The 20,002-nt window shown below is 38.6% G+C and overlaps 1 protein-coding gene across 1 annotated transcript in view; it reads left to right on the forward strand.

Annotated features, from left to right (window-relative positions):
* The window catches only part of GRIK2 (glutamate ionotropic receptor kainate type subunit 2), a 418,771-nt gene that overhangs the window by 732 nt on the left and 398,037 nt on the right, over positions 1 to 20,002 (forward strand). The gene's annotated exons all lie outside the window — the stretch shown is intronic.

Here is a 20,002-nt window from a genome sequence, read left to right on the forward strand (position 1 = left end):
GTAGTAACGGCACGATGATGATGATAATTATAATAACAATAGAGAGAAAAATGACTGGCAAATGCGTTTGCCTGGGGCTCTGCGCAGCTTGCGTGGCTTCCTCCTAATGTACCTTTTTGTTTCCATAGTATTGGAAAGCATGGCTAACATGGTGCTTGATCGGTTAAAAATCTGCCAACTAGTTGTTAAGTTTCGGCCGCCCGCCTCTGGTCCACCCGAGCCGATCCCGTGTGGGCGCGACGCTCTAATCTGAGACCTTTGGGCTGACTTCCCTTGAAGCGCCTGTCTGGTTGCTTGCCGCTTCGGTGGCGTTTAGGGTTAGAGAAGAGAGGATTTATGTCTCGAGCGGTGGTCGTGACAGAGCCTTTGCGATACGTTTCAAAAACACAGCTTTTCTGTGCGAGGAAAGTTGTATGAGTCCCCCCGCCCCAGGAATAAAAAAAAAAAAAAAAAGAAAGAAAAAAGAAGAGAAAAGACATAGATCAGAATGATATTTCAAGGAGAGCAGAGCGGGTTTACTGTTTAAAGATTATCCCAGCTGGACCGTGAAGCTAACCTTATCAGCTGCGCCCGTGTGTGCGGGCAGTGAGGGAGGGAGGAATTCCAGCCGCTCTATCCCCTATGGAAGTTTGGCGGGAAGGGCGGGCAGGACGGAAAGGACCGTTACCAGCAGGTCCGAGGGGGGCTGTGCAGCCCGGGGAAGCCCTCCGGGGCGAGCCACGGCAGGAGCCCCTCGCCCGCGACCCTCTGGCCGCCCCGGGAACCGCGGGCGGAGCGCAGCGCCCGGGGGGGAACCGGAGAGTGGGGGCGAAAGTTGCTTTCCCAGACAAGCGGCACCCTCTGTGCCTACCCCTACCGACGGCAGGGCTGGAGGGGGGAAGCGCGGATCTCCCCCATTGGCGCTGGCCGCGGGTAAGCTGTTGCAGCCGCTACATCCATCTCTGCGGGACACTTGGTTTGTACCTAATTTTGTTTCAGTATCTACCCCCCCGCCCGCACGCACTTTTATGTGGAGAGGAAGGTGGGTCATGATAAAAAAGTCACCAGGCTGTTACTGATCTCGTGTGCTGAATTCCTAGTAGTACTTATTTTCTGCTTCCATCTGGTCTAAAGGTGGTGCTTAAGGCACGTTGCTCTTAGCAACCGTCTTCAGGAATGCTTGTTTCTTTGGACACGGCCAAACGGGTCCGTATATCATTGCGGGGTTTATTTTGCATTCAGTCTGATCCATAATCATGGCCGTGAAATTAGTGCTAGGACTGATCTGGCACTGTCTGGCTGTCTGTCCTTCCACGAACCGGGATTCATAAGAGGTGCCGAGGGTCGGTCTCTAGGAGCCTGAATTACTTTCAAGGGTAGCTATGTAAACAAACATCTTCCCGGCCGCACCATTAGCGAGAGGTGAGATTTCCTCCTTTATGTTAGATTATCTCCGAACTGTTAGTCCAGTGTACCTACAGAGACAGCCCTGGAAAGCAGCGTTTTGATAATGATTAGAATGATAAATAACCCCGAGACTGAAGGGTGGTGCAGCGGGACTCCGGCGCCCAGGGACATGGTCGCGCATGGATGTATTTTTCTAGGCTAACTTCCCTTCCCAGCCGCCTCCCGGTCCCACGGTCGGTTAGCGGGTGGTGCTCGCTTCACTGTGTTTGTAGAACCAAAGTATGAGTCCGCTTCTGAATCACGGCACGCTTTTTCCTGTCTTTCAAAAGAATTGTCGCCAACCCATCTCTGAGCCTTCGAAGTAGGTAGGGAGCGGTTGGTTAGTTTATTTTAGTATGGAAAATGTTAGACGTAAGAGAGAGAAAGACTTTTGCGCTGCTCAGCCGGGCCTGTTGCACATCTCTGTTTTATGGAGTCTGGACTTAGCCTAGTCCAGGTGTAGAGTGACTCTGTGACCGCCAAGAACTCCCGCTCCTTCCCCAGGGGCTGACATCTCTGCCCCTGTGCCGGGCACGGCAGGGAGGAGGGAGGGAGGAGGGAGGGAGCAGCGAGGGAGCGGTGGAAAAGCTTGGGTTATTTCTGAGCGGGGAATTCCCCGCCGCCCTCTCCGGGTTCCTGTGCTACCTGCCCCTTCGGGATGTCCTTACGACCAGGAGGGCGGGATGCGGGTGCCTTCCCGTGGAGTCCTTCCCGAGGAGAAGCGAGCGCTGAGGAGATTCCCTCCAGAAGGCAGCCTGCCAGCCCCTGCTCTTCTTCCTCAGCCAGCAGCGCTATGGCAACAGGGGAGAGCTTGAAGCCTGCCAGAGCTCCAGCCCCCTCATTCCTCCTGTGCAAATTAACCACCACGGAGTCGCATTGTCCTTCCCACGGCTTCTCTCACTGTTGGGACTAGCCAGCACGTCCTTTCTCTCTTTCTCGCTCTCAAGCTACCTTTTAGCAACCGTACAGGGAAGTCGAGCCGCCTGGTTTATCTGTCAAATGCGGGGTGTGTATGTGCGTGTGTGGGGGGGTATTTTTGCCTGCTCCTTATGGAGCCAGCGCGGGGAGAGGCTGGTGCGATGGCACAGCTCCCTCCCCAGCGACACTCTCTCAGCCACCTGGCCGCCCGCCTGCTGCTGGCGTGGGGCAGCGCCGTCCTTGGCCGTCACACCAGGAGCCCTTCCCAGACGACACCTTGCTTCGTGGGGCGTGCGGCCAAGCTCCCTCCCTTGCCCTTTCTGAGCAGCTCCCCAAACGCAAGCCCAGGGAACGCTGGGGGTGAGGCTTGTGCCCACGGTAGTCGGGGGTTTCGAACGGGAGCAGTCCTCAACACTTGCTGCGGACGAAAGGGCAGGTCCCAGCTTGACGAGTGAGAAAAGCAACAGCCTGGTATTTGCCTCTCCGCCGTGCTAAGTGTGATGGAAACCCTTTCCTTATCACTTGGCACCGTACTAAAGCCAAAATACGTGACCGCCGGCAGATCCGTTCCGTTATCGGGGGTCACGTTTCGTGGTTTCCCGATTCGCTGCTCCTGGGTGAGAGCAGACCCAGGACAGCGGCTCCCAGAAACACCGGGCAGCTCGGCAGATCCCAACTCAGCCGAGCCGAGCCAAGCCGAGCCGCTGAGTGCTGCAGGCGGCCTGGGCCGGCCTCAGCCCCCGCTTCCTTTTCGTAGGCCCCCTTCCTTCTGCCTCTTCCCCCGGGGGACATCCCAGGACTTTGCCCTGTAAGGCGGAATCAATAGGCCATTAAGAGCTGTTAACTATCAGTAACTGCTCACCTGGGCTTCCAGAAGCCCGCCCCTTCTCCTTGCCCCAGGCAGTAAGAGCCCGGGCTCTTTGTAACCCTTCTTTTCGTACCTATTCCTACATGGGGCATGAATCTCAGTGATTTGAAATCTAGAGCGCTCTAAAATAGCTTCCTTTACTTAAATCGCCTTCCGGGCCTTGTCTTTGTTGCCGTGAGCAATTCGCCTCTCCTACAGCAAAGGTGTGAAGAGACCAGCGACTGGAAGGTGAAAGCGGTTTGGTCTCTGCGTTTTCTCATTCGCTTTTAGATAACTCATTACTCGTGGAAGTGTGGTGAAAGCCTAGAGTCCTCCGCCGCAGGGGGCCCGCTGGCCTGAGAAGTGTTTCCCCACTCTGTGAGATATTTTATTTTCTTCAGCGCATTCCAAAAGGAGGGTGAAGAAAACTAGAGGGCCGTGTCTGTAGTCTCGACTTTTAGTTGCTTTGGAGCTGCCTGACTTCAAACAGATGGGGAAGGGAGCTGAATGTTGTGGGTTACAACGAACCTTAAGGGGAGGGGGAGGTTCTTCTTTCAGGTTAAAAGTAAAAGAAAGCCGAGAGAGAGATGGGAATACATTTCAAAGAACGAAGGGAGAGTTTTGAACTCTTACCAGAAACATTTTCTACTACTGAATTTTTTACTTTTATTTTTTTCTCACTAGAAGAGCCTACACCAAACTCTTACAAAGCTAGCACTTTCCTAATAATAATAATAATAACCGCAAAACAAAGCTGTATATGATCATGTAATCTTTGGGACTGAAGAAAAAACTCTCTCTTTTCTCAACTCCATTGTGGAACCTGGAAAGGGGAATTACTGTACACTGGAGACTTCCTCCGTGAAGATTTAGCAGGGGTTTCATCTGACATACGTCTTAGCTGAGTTCCTTTGCTTCAAACAGGTTGAGCTTATCTCCATAGAATTGCTTTCACGAGATACAGCATGGCAAAACCAGAGAGGCCAGCTCGTTGCGCCCGCTGCTTGTGCAGTTGCCAGCGGGTGTCGGACCCCACGTTTCTGCAATTCTGGTGACCATTTTAACATAGTTAAACATAGCATTTAAACATTTTAACATAGCATTTAAAACGAGCAAAGTCATGAAGCAGCAGTGAGAGCTATCTCTCTGCAAAAAGGTATGAGACACGAGGTCAAGTGAAAAGTACCTGTTGGGTAATCACGTAGAGTTTTCCTAGACTGGACCTGCATTAGCTCTCCTGGATGTGCACTGTCTTTCCTTTGGATTTCGCACTGACATCCTTTTAGTGGAAGGAGGTAACCTTTCTGCCTGTATTTAAAAGAGAAATGAGAAAACGTACGTAATCTGGTTTTAGTGGGGAGGGCAGCCTGCCTTCAGATCAAGAACGCGATGAAAATCTGCAAAAGAAACGCTTGTTGTAGCAGCCCCCAGAGGTCCGTGGCTTGGTAATTCCAGTATTTAGAGCCCATGAAAATTTTACTGTCAAGGACAAGAAGCTTTCAATATGTGTTAACGTCCTCACGGAGAGGAGTTCAAAATCAGTCTTATAAACAACAACAGAAATCTTTGAAAGAAGGGTAAGGTTAAGAGCCTCGGGAAGGCAGCAAGGAGGTGAGAAGCATTGTTATTGACTGGTCTAGATTAAACAGCACAGAGGAAGATTTCAATTTGATAACGTCACAGCCCTTCCTGTTTTTCTTTGCTGCTTCTGCTGACAATTTTGTAAGGTAATTAAATTGGATGATTGAAGTCACAGTGGTCATGGGGCGATAAAGACCGTTTGGATTTAATGGAATTTAGAAACAACGGTGTGCTGCACACAACTCTTACAGAACGAGAATTTTAATGACTCATTCAGGGTGCTAACTACATAGAACGTCCTGTACAAGTTTAATTGAAAGGGCAAAGCAGATTAGCTGTATACAGTCTTTATTGCACTAGATAGGGGAGTTAGAATCATCCTTTAAAAAGACTCATTATTGCATTATCAAGATTTAATGTAGGTTAAAAAAGCTTTCATCCGTGTGGGCTTTCTGGAATATCCCCAGATCCTTTCACCCAGTGTTTGGAACACCAACAGCCTTGTAAAATGATTTTCACACAATTGTCCGACAGATTGGATGCTGAGAAGTATAACTGGCTTCTTACTGACTGGTGCTTGTCTTTTGAAGTGATGCAAGGTTCAAGTAATACCTCCCATTCAAATGTGGTTGCTGAACGAAATCGTTTCTGTCACTGGAGGTAAGAAACCAAAGAAAAAGAGATCTTTCTAGACTCAAATATTAGAGGGTTTTTATTTTATACAAGAGAAAATCCTCTCGATTTAGAAAAAAAAAAAAAGCCAAAACAATTCCCACACCTAAATCTTTTGTAGTCATTGTAAATTACAGCAGGTCGTTGTCCCCTAATTAATACATCTACCTTGTCTGTTTCTGAGTTTTAACCTTCATCCTGTTTAATCTCTTCCAGAGGAGCAGTTACTAGAAGTTCTGTCAATAATGCAAAAGAGAAACTAGAAGGTGCCTTATTTCCATACTCCTCAATCTGCAAGGCGAATTAAAGTTTTATGAATAAGCTTTTTGTAATGTTATGCTGTAATGTACATTGGAAGATTAGATTAAACAATATGATAACATAATATCATTGTGCTGCCACATCGGAATTGGAATATGGAGAATCAAAGACCACTATCGTATTAATACTTATCATTTTATGCTTCGCCCCGCCCCATGTCTTTTGGCTTTTTTTATTGTACAGTAGCAATATTCTTAGGTTTATATAGTGCCTTCAATTTAAACAGGCAAAGCTTTCAGTAATGCAGAGACTACGGAACAAACATGTAATGATCTTTACTCCAATTACAGGAGCTCAGCCAGCTCTGGATAGACTACATAGTATTGTAATACTACATAAAACAGTAAATAGCAGTTCAAAAAAGTATTCTTAATTTCATTAAAAAGTAATTCTGAATGAATAAAACCCACAAAGCTTTTTTTTATTCTTTGGGCGAAAATTAGAAGTGACCCATGGGTGCAGTGCTAAGACTGCTCTTTTTATATTTCCTTCAAAGATACACTTGGCTTAAAATTTGCAATTGATTTGGATCAGCCTAGATTCAGATTTCTTTGTCCATGACTCTCGTGTAGTCTTTCCAAAATGCTATTGGAGTAATTCACCTAGGAATGTGTTTGGGAGCTTTGTTTGTATATTTTGAGTGAAATACACATTCTTGGATGATATATTTTTTAAGTGTTTCGACTTTAAGTGGAAGGTGTTTCTGCCTGGCGTATATAGAACCAGGTTCTTTGCTAGTATGGTGATGGGTGTCTACAGTAGGGGTAGTTTAAAGCACAGCTACACTGTAGCCCTTAGGTAACAATGTTTTGTTATCAATGCATCAGAATCATTTATGGCTCCTATAAAATTTCGTCTCTATATTTGGGGAAATACACTCATTCACAATAGCTGAATGTCTATATTATTTTATTTGTATTTGAATTCCCAAATTCTTTAAAAGCTCTCTCTTTTTTTTCAGTACAATGGTTATCTGGATTTATGTTGATAATGTCTGTCAATATTTCAGCACGACGAAAACCCCTGATTGTTAGAGTCACTAATTCTTGTATTAGACTCAGTAACACTGATAGAACACTCCTTATTACTTACTTACAGAGCTTACTCACTATGCCATCAGGAACTGTTGTTTAGGAACTTTGATGAGTTTTTTAATTCAATGTAAGATGGCTTTTTTCCTCTTCTTTTCTTCTATTTTAATATTTTACTGGTTGTCTCTGAGGTTTCCTAGTTATATAAACACTCTCTGATTTCAATATGTGTAGTGGAATCTTAAAGTACTAAATGATCTATGCTGTATTTTTACTGATTAATGGAACAAGTAATTTCTTATAGGTGGCCAAAACAATTTTGAAAGAACAATTCTTTTTTTAAATAGCTGAAATGGAAAATGATCACTTACCTATACAAAAGAAGAATGTATGTTTGAATGTTATTTTTCTGGTCCTTTTTGGAAATTCTTTGCTTTTCTAACTTTCTGGGGAACTTCATAAAAAATAAAACATCTGAAAGGCCTTATCTCTGTCTGAAAACTAAATTTCTAGTTCAAGTAAAGTTAGGCTGCCTCTGCAGTATTTGGAGACTGAAGGAGACAGAAGGATTAGAGAAGGTTGGCTTAAACTGGAGAGATCTTACATGGCAAAAGTCAGGCTAGATGAACCATGCCTTTCATGGCATCAGCAGTATGAAGGAAGTGAAAGTGGATTGAGTAGGGGTTCTTATTTTGCCTCCAGATTTTGAATTCTATTATTGCACAATGAACTCAAAGTCTCAGGTAGGAATTTAAAAGGGAAAGATAAATATGTTAATGTCTCAACAGCTTCTTCCTATTATTAAAACATAAAAAATATGCTGAAACAGAAACTGCTCACTCATTCTGCTAAAAGCTCACCAGCAAATGAGTAGTGCTGTTTTCACCACAGGTAATCATAATACTTACTCTAAGGAAGTTTATTGCGTAAAGTTTGTCAAGCTTGCTTCAAAAGATGCAGAACTACTTCAGCTTTGGAAGAGTGTGCCGTCTTCACATTTAGCTTTCTCTATCTCCAGTAAAATATTTCAAATTAAGTGTCACATTTCTCTGAAAATAAAAATAGCTATTACTTTAAAGTGTTTTTTTTTGTCATAAGGTAACTGATACTGAATTTAATGCACTTCTTTAAAATGCTCATTCATGTGCATATACACACTTAGTAGGTAATCGTCTGGGTAAATTTATTAAGGATTATTTTATAATTGAACTTGCCATCCATTTGGGCTTTTGTATTTCTCCAGGAGCTAAATATATACCAGCTCTGTCAATCAGCTCATATCTATGCTGTTATTTGAAAGTTACACAATTAGGACATGACTTACTGAATAGTCCATAATAAAAATAATTACACTACTAAGCATGAAACATTTACAAGGAAATCTGAGTCTCATAGCTCGCCATGGTCAAATTTGTGACTTTCATTTTTTGTTGTTGTTTGTTTTTTTTTTTAATACATGAGAAAGTAATTAAAGTCCTGCCTCAACAGTTCACATTGTAAAATTTTGAAGAAAGTAGTTATTTAACTTGGAGACTGATAAAATCTTCTATTCCTACCTATATTTTCAGAGTCAGTGCTCAGCCATTAACGAATATCAGCTACCTATATTGCCAGAGGAAAAGCTTCTTTACTGTGCGGGTGCCAGAGCAGTGGAACAGGCTGGCCAGGGAGGTTGCGGAGTCTCTTTCCCTGGAGACATTCAAAACCTGCCTGGACGCGTTCCTGTGCCCCCTGCTCTGGGTGTCCCTGCTCAAGCAGGGGGGTTGGACAAGATGATCTCCAGAGGTCCCTTCCAACCCCTGCCATTCTGTGATTGTTTAGTGTTAAATTGATTTTTGCTAGTGGTTTGTGTTTTTTGTGTGGTTTTTTTTTTTGTTTGTTTGTTTGTTTGTTTTATACCACCTGTGACATGAACTCTGTGCGTACTTGGTAAAGTTTCTTATATGTAGCTGTTCAAAACAACAATTTATGGATCAAATATTGAAGTAAGGGAACTTGTAGTATACTTCAGGTCTGACCATCTTCTAACTTTCCATTTAGGTCAGTGGCTTATGTTAGTACAAAATGAAATAAGAATCAGAGTTGTAAATTGTGGGACATTGTTTAAAGAAAGACTGGTTTAGATCATTCTAATGCCAAAATTAAGTAATTATGTTAAAAGCCCATGGAAATCTGTCTGTTTATCCTAAGTATAATAATTGTATAGATGACTTGGTGATAGAGTAATCTTCCAAAAATGCAGGATTAGGTCCATAGCCAGATTGAATGACATAGTGCTCTTCCAGTTAAACCATCTATGCTGGTTTACATTAGCGAAGGATCCCATTCCAGAATCTGGCTTTCCTTCATTTTTTTTTTTCCCCAATTATAGTTTAAAATTGCAGTACACTTTTTTACACTTAAAATTGTCATTCACTTATTAACAATATTTAGCAATGTGCTACAAAACAGATTGAACATGGTGGAGAGTAATTTCAACTTGTGGTGTTTTTTTTTTTTTAAGCTGAAAGGGTATACCCATTGGTTAAAGATACTGCAGTCCAGTAGCAGTAACATAACTTGTTTCACTGATTAAACACTGCAACACAATCAGAAACACTGTGCTATGTAGATGCATATGTGAATAACAAAAAAGAACATGAAGTTTATATATTCTGTAAGAGAAAAGTATTTTATAAAGCAATACCTTCATTGTTATTCAGTAACATTTATCCTACAAGGCGGGAAATCTTTAAAAGGAATTCCATGTTACTTACTCGTTAAGGAATTAGGTAAAAAGGTACATTAGGAAAATTAAAGTAATACAGAGTACTCTAAATCAGGGAAATTAATGTGCTTTTAAGATGCTGCATCATAGTAATTTTTGGTTTTATATTTGTTAACCGGAATATGTATGTTCAGCTTGCAATACACTTTTTAAGCATTCCAATAACTGAAAGATGTTCATAAAATCCATACAGAAACTTTAAGAAATTATGAGCATGCATTCAAGTACTATACTAAAGTTCATTGTTCTTGCTTCACATTGTGCCTCTTAACAAGGATGAATATCAGGACTCAACCTTAGGGAACCTAATTTGTAACATTATTGCTTATCTGATTTTTGCTGTTCAACAATGTTTATAGTTCATGATTTATTATCCTTAGGAAAAAAATTCCTCTACTCACATGGATTTTTTTTTCCATTCAAATTGAAAAAGAACCCTAAACCAGCTACCTTTTACAGTTAATAATTATGTATTTTAAAAAAAATACATATATATTCTTGCTGAGAAAACCCCTAGTCTTTCTGGTGTTATAAGGCACCCGTATATGCTTCTTTGTAGTACACACAACAATGAGATTTTGATATTTCACTCCCTGGAGCTGGTATTTGGAAAGATTACTGTGCAAACTGGAAACGTAAGGCCAGTGACTGGTCATAGCTAATTTGATGGCAAATGTGGAATTCTTCCTTTTAGAAGAAGAGACATTAAGTACTGAGGGAGCGTGTCTTGCTGATTTGTAAGAACCATGCTTTTGAGTAAGTCCATTTTCAGAGCAGTATGATTTTTGGCTAAAGTTTTTTGATGCTTACCTGGAGATGCTGGTCTATTTTAGACACTGAATTATTTAGACATGTCCCCTGCTGTCCCTGACCACATTATTCTCTTCAGTTTTTTGGAAAAAAAAAATAGACAGACATCATAAAGGTGGTTTGAGAATAGTAATGATGCAGATGTATTAAAGGCCATCACTGATGAACAAACAACACATACAGGAATTGAGAGGGGTTAATGGCAGGGGCGGAGAGGGGGGAAGCACTCTTTACCTACAAAGGCCGTATACAACTGTGCAAATAATAAGATTTTTGGTTTTGTTCAGTCAAAACCAAACATAAAGGTGGTACTTGGCAAAATGGTCCAATAATATAAAAAATGAGGTGTAGCTTTGTTTTTGTAAGCTAAGAATTTGTTCAGTTAAATCCCTTTGCTTGTTATTGGTTATTGGGTATAAAGTTTACATAAAGGACAAAAACATAGTTAAATAATCTATTTATGCCCAGATTTGATCCTTTCTTAGTCTTGAAGTAAACATACATGGGGTCAGTTGAGGGGAAGAGGTAAGCCCTGCGCGTGCCTCATCTGTTAGCAGCTGCGGGAAGAAAATGGAAATTTGTGAAAGATACATGTGACTTCCTTTCGGTACTGCTATGTGTGTTTGTTTGGATGTCCTTGAGAAGGAAAGACTATAAAATATGACTGTTATTAAGGCTTATCTCTTCAGATCTTGCCAGACTCTATCATTCACAACATTCAATATGCCTGCAGAAACTTACTGTGTGACTGTGATACGGCTAAGAAAAATGTGTCCATAAATGCATTAAACCAGATTTCCTAATGTCTTTTCAAACCTACCTAAACAATGAAAAATCACATTTAAAGATCAAATTAACATTAGCTAGTCACAACATCTTCAGTGTTACCCATTTATGACCTCTTGTGTCTAGACATTGGATATTTCAAACTTAGCTACACATTTCTATCATTCTGTGATCATTAACTTTCATTAAACATTGGATTTGTCAAAACGTAAGGTAAGACTATACTATATTCTCATATAAGCAGTGTGGGTTGCTTTTCAGAACATTTTCCACTATTTTCATTCATGGGAAGATGCTCAAATTGGATTAAAAAATATGTCTAACTGTCTTGTGGGCACAGGAGCTCTGTTCACATTGATTTCCTTTACTCTCCCGATTCTCTTTTAGTTTGTAAGAAAGTTGCAACACATGTTTTTGGAAGCCTTTTTTTTCCCCTGATACCACAGACCATTCAAAAAAAATCCTTTATACTTTGGAGTTGCACTATTTACTGGTTTCTTATTCATCAGAATGCCTCTGAAGGTTATAAGGACAGAAAACGAAAAGCTCTTTGTCGTCTACTCCACTCTGGTTATACACTTGCAAAAGTAAACAGCAATATTTTCACTAATCCATATTAACAGGCTATTGGACTTTTGATGATAAGTTCCTTTATTACTTATTTTTTGGCAGCTATTTCAGAGTGACACAGTATCTCTGTGACTTGAACAAAGGAAGTAGGCAGAGATCATCTTACAAGTACAGCCCTGTGTGATTGTGTGCACGTACATACATTTTCCTGTGGTGGTGAACCAAATGCAAGAAAAAACCAAGTGGGAGTAAGTCTCCTTTGCTGGAGTTGTCTTTAACATAAGCTAGGAGAATTGCCTTGAGGGTACATCAAGGGTCTTTGATGGAAGGTCTCATAAGGACTATCCATCTGCTTCCTGACAAGTAGTGTGAGCATGGGATAGCAAAGAGCTGTGAAGGTGGCAGAATCTGTTCTCACATGGTGTGGTCTTCATGAATATTTTCAAGGTGGTCATGAAAACAAAAAAATTTCCTGAAAGAAGCAATGAAATTCAGCAAAAACCACAAAAAGTCAAGCATATTCATGAAGGAAAAAAAAGAAAGAGAAAATTAAAAGGAGAGAATTGCTACCCTAAGAAAGCAAGACTAAATGATGTGAATGAAGCTATGGATATATACATGCTCTTACGCGTTCACTACCTGCACCCTCCCTCAACTGCTAAGAATGTGGAAATAGTACTTGTTAACACATCAACTTAATTTGCCATGGGGAAATATTCTTAGTGTAAGGGAAATCTTCATTTAGAGAGTGGATCTGCCTCTGTGCGAGACCCATAGCAACTTACTTTTGCTACTTTTTTAAGAAGAGGTTGATTATGCCGATGTTACTGGGTGTGACTGGCAGCATGGTAAATCAGTAGATCATATTAAAGTTGATTTCTGCTGCTGTTTAATTTATCCTTAGTTGGGTAGCACTGCAACAAACCTTTAAGTAGATTTTCTGGGCCTCTATTGTAAGGAGCTGTGCTATGCTGAGATTGAGCGTACAGTTCTCTGTTGAGCATCTAGGGGAACTCCTGAGGAGACAGAATAGTCTTTGTTACTTCCATATCTGACTAGGCACTATTTGCATGAAAGCTTACCTACAAAGAGAACTTCACAAATATGATTAACAGGTGGAAAGCCAGAAGGGGGCTTACTTCCATGAATCGTCCTGTTGAACCATAATTTTTAAAAACAGGAAGCGACTAAATATTATGTTATGATTTAGAGTTTGTTTAGCTCTGAAGCTGAAGTAATCCATGGAGGCTCATTTTGTCTGCTCTGGCAGAAAATAAAACCACTGAAACCCAGAAAATATTGGCTTTGGTGTCATCCTAAAAATAGTCGAGATGCTTGTGCTAAGCAAATTGAGATGAAAAATGGAAGGGGCTAGTCTAGGTGTTGATGAAATATTTTGCAGTTGGTAGAGATTATTGTGCTATTATACATGAGGATTTTCTGCCAGGGCTAGCAAAAGACATGAGTATACGGCATATACAGGTGCCTTAGGAGTTCTGAAATGCCCTACCCAAAGTACAATATTTTATGTGTGCAGAGGATTACAGTGCTTTTGCTTTTTAAAATATCTTTATCTCATGTTTTATAAAAAGTTCTCTTATTTAATTTTTTTATATTATTTGGAAATTAGTTGCCTTTCAACAGCATTTCAGATTTTTAAGAAACTTGTTTAGGTTGATTTACATCACAGGCAAGAGTTTTTGAACACAAAGCTTAGCTCACAACTAGGACTAATATTTAAACTTTTATAAAAAGTGCTAGCCTACTTTTTAGTAGCATTATCTTGCTTGCAGTATATTTTATCTTTTTTAAAAATAATATTTCTTTCAGTAGCAAACAAACATTCTACTTTTTTTTGTCTTATGCAAACACTATGGTCAGCAATACAAACAGTAAGCAAGTAAGACAAAACTTTTCAAATGGACTTAAGTACAATTTTAAAAAATGTTTTAATTTAATGTGCTACAAATATCTGAAGTAATGGGCTTCAGGTGTAAATATAACTTTTTCCCTGAACTGGGCCTACATGATTCAAGACATGCGTTTTACCCTTTTCTTTATCAGAATTAGTGTGGGTGTAATCCCATCTTTCATAACAAGAAATTTTATTAACAATTTCATAATGCAAATGACTGTAGAACTCTCTCAGAGGTAGTTTAAGCATCACCCTCTTTTAATACAATGCATTAAAGAACTGATAAAACTATAACTATATTCTTATTTCAAGACACCCTTTCTAGAAATCTAGAAAATAATGAAAAACAGAGAAAGTATACTAACGAATGATTATTCACTTTTAAAATAAATAAAAGAATGTTGGAATTGGTATGTTTTCAGGTAGGTTGTTTAAAACAAATGAGAGCAAATATGAATAGTAAAGAAGAAAACTATGTAATTCATTCCCAGGGAATGTTCTCGTTCCCCCCTCCTCAGCAATTACATACATTTAAGGAAGAAAGGTCTCCACTGGTCACTATTGCTACTTCTGCCTCTTCGAGTCCCTAAGTAAATGTGGAAAGTGAGAGAAGTCAGAGTAAGAATTATTTAATGTTTCCTTGTTTTCTTTTCATTTCCCTTAGATTTTGGCTGTTGGGCTGTGTTGGGTACAGGGTAGTGTGTGTTGGAAAAATGGTTCTTTTTCATGCTACTTTATGTCAATTCTTATGTTATATTCTCTATAACATGCATAGTCAGAAAATATAGAAAGTGATGTCAGTGAGCTACTGTGCTGTTACTGGAAATTAAGATAAAGTTTAAGAAACAAATAATACAGTTTTCATATGTGAATGAAATAACGGGAAACCTTTAGATACTGTAGAGGAAAAGAGAATTTTAAAATAGAAGTTAAACATGATGTAAGTAACAAATGGTATATGGCAAGGAAGAATATAGAACAGAAATGGTAAAGTGGAACTCAGCCAGAGATGGGTACTCAGCCCTGCAGTGGAAAATGTTGTGGAAATGTAGTTCTCGTCATGGGAACATAACTCATTGGTCTTTTTGCAGAAAGATGTCAATGAGAATATTGGTGAGTGTAGCAGCCAACATATCTTCTCTTTTGAAATACGACATCTCTAGGAAGGCATCACAATCTTTATAGACTGTTATTTCAGCATTTATGTAGTGTAAAGAGTTGCTTTAAAAACTTGAAGTTATGATTGGAGATCTCCAGGTAAAATACTAAGCAGAGTCTGCGCAATTTCACTTATCTGAAGTTTGTGCCAGCAGTGGAGCTTATGGCCTATTGAAACGAGGAGAAGTGGATGATAGTATTTCTAGTTACACAAGCTTGTATCCAACTTGTCAGTTTCTTGTATTACTTCTCTCAATAGAAGAATGTGGTCAGCCTGGGTAAAAATTTGAAAAAGTTTCTAGGAAACTTGGAAGTGAGAGTAATTTTCTTATTTATTAAAAAAAAAAAAAAGCTTTTTTTTCCTCTGGACACTGATATTAGTGATTTAGAGACTGGGAAGGTACTATTTTAAGACCACAGAAACTAGAGAGCATAGTTTCATGCTATAATCAAACTCTGCTCCTGAGAAACATTACTTTGTCACAAGAAAAGAAGTATTGGCCATTGTTAGGTCAACAGATCACTTGCATCATTACCTCTATGGGAGGAAGTTTACTATTCAAAATGATCCTACAGCTTCCCAGTGGCTGTTGAGAGTCCAAAGCCCAGAAGGACAATTGGCTCACTGGTTCCACAAAATAAAGCAGTAGGATTTTATCTTTCTGTTTCTTCATGGGAAAAGCAATGCCGATGCCTTATTAAGGACACTGTGTTTGTGTACTTTAAGCATTACATGTGCAAAGAAGTTAAGGAATTTTCATCCATATGCCAAGATTCTTCATGTGCCAGTGTTCTAGAAATATTTACTTTAAACAAAATAAAAAGAACTGCAAGTACAGCCATATATGAAGCTAATGACAATTATGAAATGATTCATTACAAACAAATCTCAAGAAGCCCTCCTCAAGAATCTTGTGTTTTCTGTCTGATTTAGCTATTCTTGAAACGGATCTCCCATGAGCTTGCTTGTTTGACTGGATACTACTCCAAAAAGCATATAAATGTTGGCAATGACCAGACAATACATGAGAGAGATTGCAGTAACGTTAAAATAAAATATTAATTTAAGAAAGACCACATATTTAATTGAGTACCATACCTGAATGACAGTCAGTGGTTCTCAGGAATCTACAAATGGTTATGAGCAGTTATTTTTGTTTAGAATGCTGATAACTGCTGAAAAATGATTTTTTAAAAAAAATTTTTTAAAAAAGAATGCTGGTAAATCGTGCTAAAATTGGATTTTATGTTACTTTTTACAGATATATCTTGCTGGATTACAACTGAAAGGTTATGTTTCAGAACTGGGTGTCTCACTTTTGTGTTACTTTCCTAAACATTCTGAAATCCTACCTAATTCTCCTTAATTAAAAAAATGTTCAATGTCTGACATTAGTAATATAAAATTCCTGTATGTATTTTGCAAAGCATCATAATTGCATCTTAAGAGTAGTCATAATAGAACATAGGATTCCATATGAAATGATAGATAAGAAAAAAAGACCCCACACAGAAAATAAAAAAAAAAAATTCCAAATGCTGTTTTTACTTATGAAAATAGTAGATTCTTATTATCCATCCAGGTCATCCCCCCTCTCCACATTAGTGTGCACAATACATCCTTTTAGATCTGGTCAAAATGACAAACCAACACAATTTTTTTTGCCTGTGTATAAACCCAATTTTTATAAAATAAAGTCCGCGCAATAACTGTGTAGTTTTTGCTTAATGACCTCACATTTGGGTTTTGAAATTTTGGAAATTTTGACTTTCAGATTTGGGTATGTTTGGAATCTGTGGGTGTTATTTTTGGTTTTGCTTGGTTTTGGGGTTTTTTTTTTGGATCCATGGTAAAGTAATAATATTTCCTTTATTAAGTGAAATTCTGTGAGCTTGGTTTTAAATCAGTGTTCTGAAGGATCTGTTAATATGAATGAGGTGTCTGTTTTCTGATAAAACCAAATATTGCTGCTTTCTTTTTGCAATCTGGTTGCAATAACTTTTTCTTCCATGTCTGCACAAATAATCTTTAATTCTTACACTTCTAGAACATGAATGATAATTTGTCATTATCAGGAAACCATAAATTGCACTGTCTCTGAATATGATAGAAATCTAAATTCTATTCCTCATTTTTGATTCTAAGTGTTCAGAAATGTCTTTGCAGAGTTTTATTAGTCTCTAAGGGAATATTTGAAAGGTACTTCAGGACAAGTAGAATGGTAAATTATTAACATATTAACTGTTGCTAAAGAACTCCTTGCGGGGAAATTGTTGCTGTAGAAGGATGTCCTAAAAGGGACAGCCAGGCAGAATTAGTCATTGTTTTGTGCGTGTATGAAGCTATTCAAGAATAGTTGTTCCAGGGTCGTGTAAGAACACTGTATGTGTTTAGCATGCCTTTAGCACTGGTTTCAGTAAATCCTACAGACTAGCTCCTATGCCTAATCCATATAAATAGAGTTTCAGCAAATTTAAAATTATGAGATGGAAATTTTTAGACCTAGGTTACAAAGTTCTAGCAAAAGCATAAATGCGTAATTTGGTGGTGAAGTTGTGCATCATTTGAGATGTGACAGATGAGTTGTCTAAAAAGCAGAAATCACTGACTAAAGAATTGTCCATCAGTCTTCAGATATGGTGAATATATAAAATCATTGATCCTGCCATGGAATGGATGTGGAAAAATAGTATCACATAATCTAATAATTTCTTATTTGCCATTCCTTATATTTGTTTAAAATAATATAAATAGATAAAAATGGTTTTGATTCTTAGGAAAAATTCTAATTTGAATTGAATCATTTCAATAGGATTCTTTATACTTAGTAGGAAGATGATTGGTAAGAAAAATGTAGCCACAGATAAACAGAAATGCTCTTTCTAGAATCAATTACTTTTTTTTCTCAAGTGGTTATAAACTATCTTGGTTCTATTCTTATCCACTATTTTTTTCTCCTTTGTTTCCCCTTTCCAATTAATGATCTATAATGCAATGAAAAGTTACACTTAGAATATTTTGAAAAATAACTCAATGCATTTATAAATAAGTTTCAGAGAAACTGGATAACATTGTGTATTTTTCACTGACATAGTATATCTGTTACCTTATCACTTCATTAGACTTTGTTCTTATAAAAACCTGTAGGACTGTTATTTAAATTTGTCATCCTAAAAGTTGAAATCATCACAATGAAAACTTTAAATAGTAATTTGCCATTTTAATATCCAATTTAAGTGCATTTTTTAATATGGAAACATAGTAGAAATGGGTTTCCTGTAAATCAAGCCAATGTTTGTTGCATGAGCCTTTTATATATTAAACACTAAGACCTCAAATTCATGAAAAAATGCATATTATAAGCAGGTGTCACCTGATTTTAATAGAGCACTGCCATGCTTCAAGCTAGGTAACTTGTTAACATGTGGCTCATGAATACTTTCTTCTTATTTGAAATCCATGTAAGAGCATCTCACAGATGAAAGCACTGGGAAATGATCTAGCAGAGCATTTATTTATGTTTAAAATAAAAGAAGGTAGTGATTTTATGTCTGTGTTATTGTAGTGAATCTAAAGAGAATCTGAGTTCATGCAGGGATTTGGTACAAGGACCACTCCACCCAGCTGAGAGCACTAATTTGTTGTTGTTGTTGTTGTTTTAAATTGGTTTAGGCAGAGATGGCATCATGTCATTGTAACTAAGGCCATTATCCTAAGGTATTTTAGCATGACAGATCTTGATGGAGTAATCCAAGAACAAAGAATGCATTTTCCACACCTGCTTTTTGTGTTTGAGCATGTACTTGGCAGTGTAGCCATGCTGATGGCCACAGACACTGTTATTCTGAGAGGACAGAACACCCAGAAGTTAACATTTAATATTAAGCCTTCCTTGTTTTATCAACAACGTGGTATTTGGATGAGGGAAACCGTACCGATGACAATAGTTAATTTTACTGCTGCTTTGTTATTAAAGCTTTTCTTCTCTCAGACTTGTCATGTTGAATTTCTGACCCCTAGAAGATCAGTTTTCTCTCACATTTTTGCATGTTCTGTTGCTGAAATAACCTCAAAGGCAGGCAATCTCACAGGAGATTTTATAACTGAATGATGAGCAGTAAACAGAAAAGTTTACATCCATTAAGGAATGTAAGTGTTGAAGGATTAATTGATCACCTTGTATTAAAGAGTAAGGAAATGTTAATGATAGGTTAGAATACAGTTTTGCAGGGTAATCTGAAGTCTCAGTATTTATTCCTGTTTATGCTTTTCTATTTCTTCAATAATTTAGGGTATTTAAATTTTTAAAGGAAAAATAAGCAGCCAGTATTTTGTATCTCAGATGATTTTGTAATTAATCAAACCACAAGTGTATTGAGCATTTGTAAATATATTGCGCATATTTGTATATTTATTTTATATAAAGTTTAAAACACACTTAGAGATTAAAACTCATTGGCTAAAGCAGCAGTATATGAAGCTGGTGTATACTTGTGCAATAACCTTAATCCAGATTTTGGCCCAGAACATTTTAGTTATTTTATAAAGGTACTTGGATTTATGCTCCTCTCATATAGTATAATTCTTTCCTGGAATCCTAAATGGACTAGATTTTCCCTACTTAAATCAAGGCTCACTAAACACCATAGGTCAGTTCATCTTTTGTACACTTCCAGGGATGTCAATAAGAGTGTTTTGAGTCTGATCAAGTAGCAGGAAAGATTGCATAATGTGACCTGGTTTTTAAGGGGGTTGAGCACTTGCTATTCCTATTCGTGGGAAGTGGCAATGCTTTACAGCGACTTTTAAGTAGGTATACAGGACTTTGCAACAGAAAATTTAAAGATGAAGATTTTACATTTCTTAAATGTGGTGTAACTCCTCTTTCTGTTGGCTGCTAAAGTGAGCAGATCTGCTCACATACAAGCTTTCTGGTCTCAGTAATGGCTGGATAATTTCACAGGGTTTTGAAAACTGCCTTTGCTGTTAAATCTCTTTCACAGGTGATCTAGCCTATAGAAACAAATAGCATATCCAATTCAAAATTGTTTATCCAGTTTATTAGGGCAAAGGTGTTTGGGGTGGTAATTTTGCATTATCTATTCTCTGTTCTGAACCTTTAATACAAATGGCCGTTGGTATGTTTCCATAATTTAGTCCTGCAGTCATATTTATACATAAATATTCCCTTGAAGTGTAT

The sequence above is a fragment of the Phalacrocorax aristotelis genome, chromosome 3, assembly GCF_949628215.1.
Source record: "Phalacrocorax aristotelis chromosome 3, bGulAri2.1, whole genome shotgun sequence".
In the NCBI taxonomy this organism is placed as follows: Eukaryota; Metazoa; Chordata; class Aves; order Suliformes; family Phalacrocoracidae; genus Phalacrocorax; species Phalacrocorax aristotelis.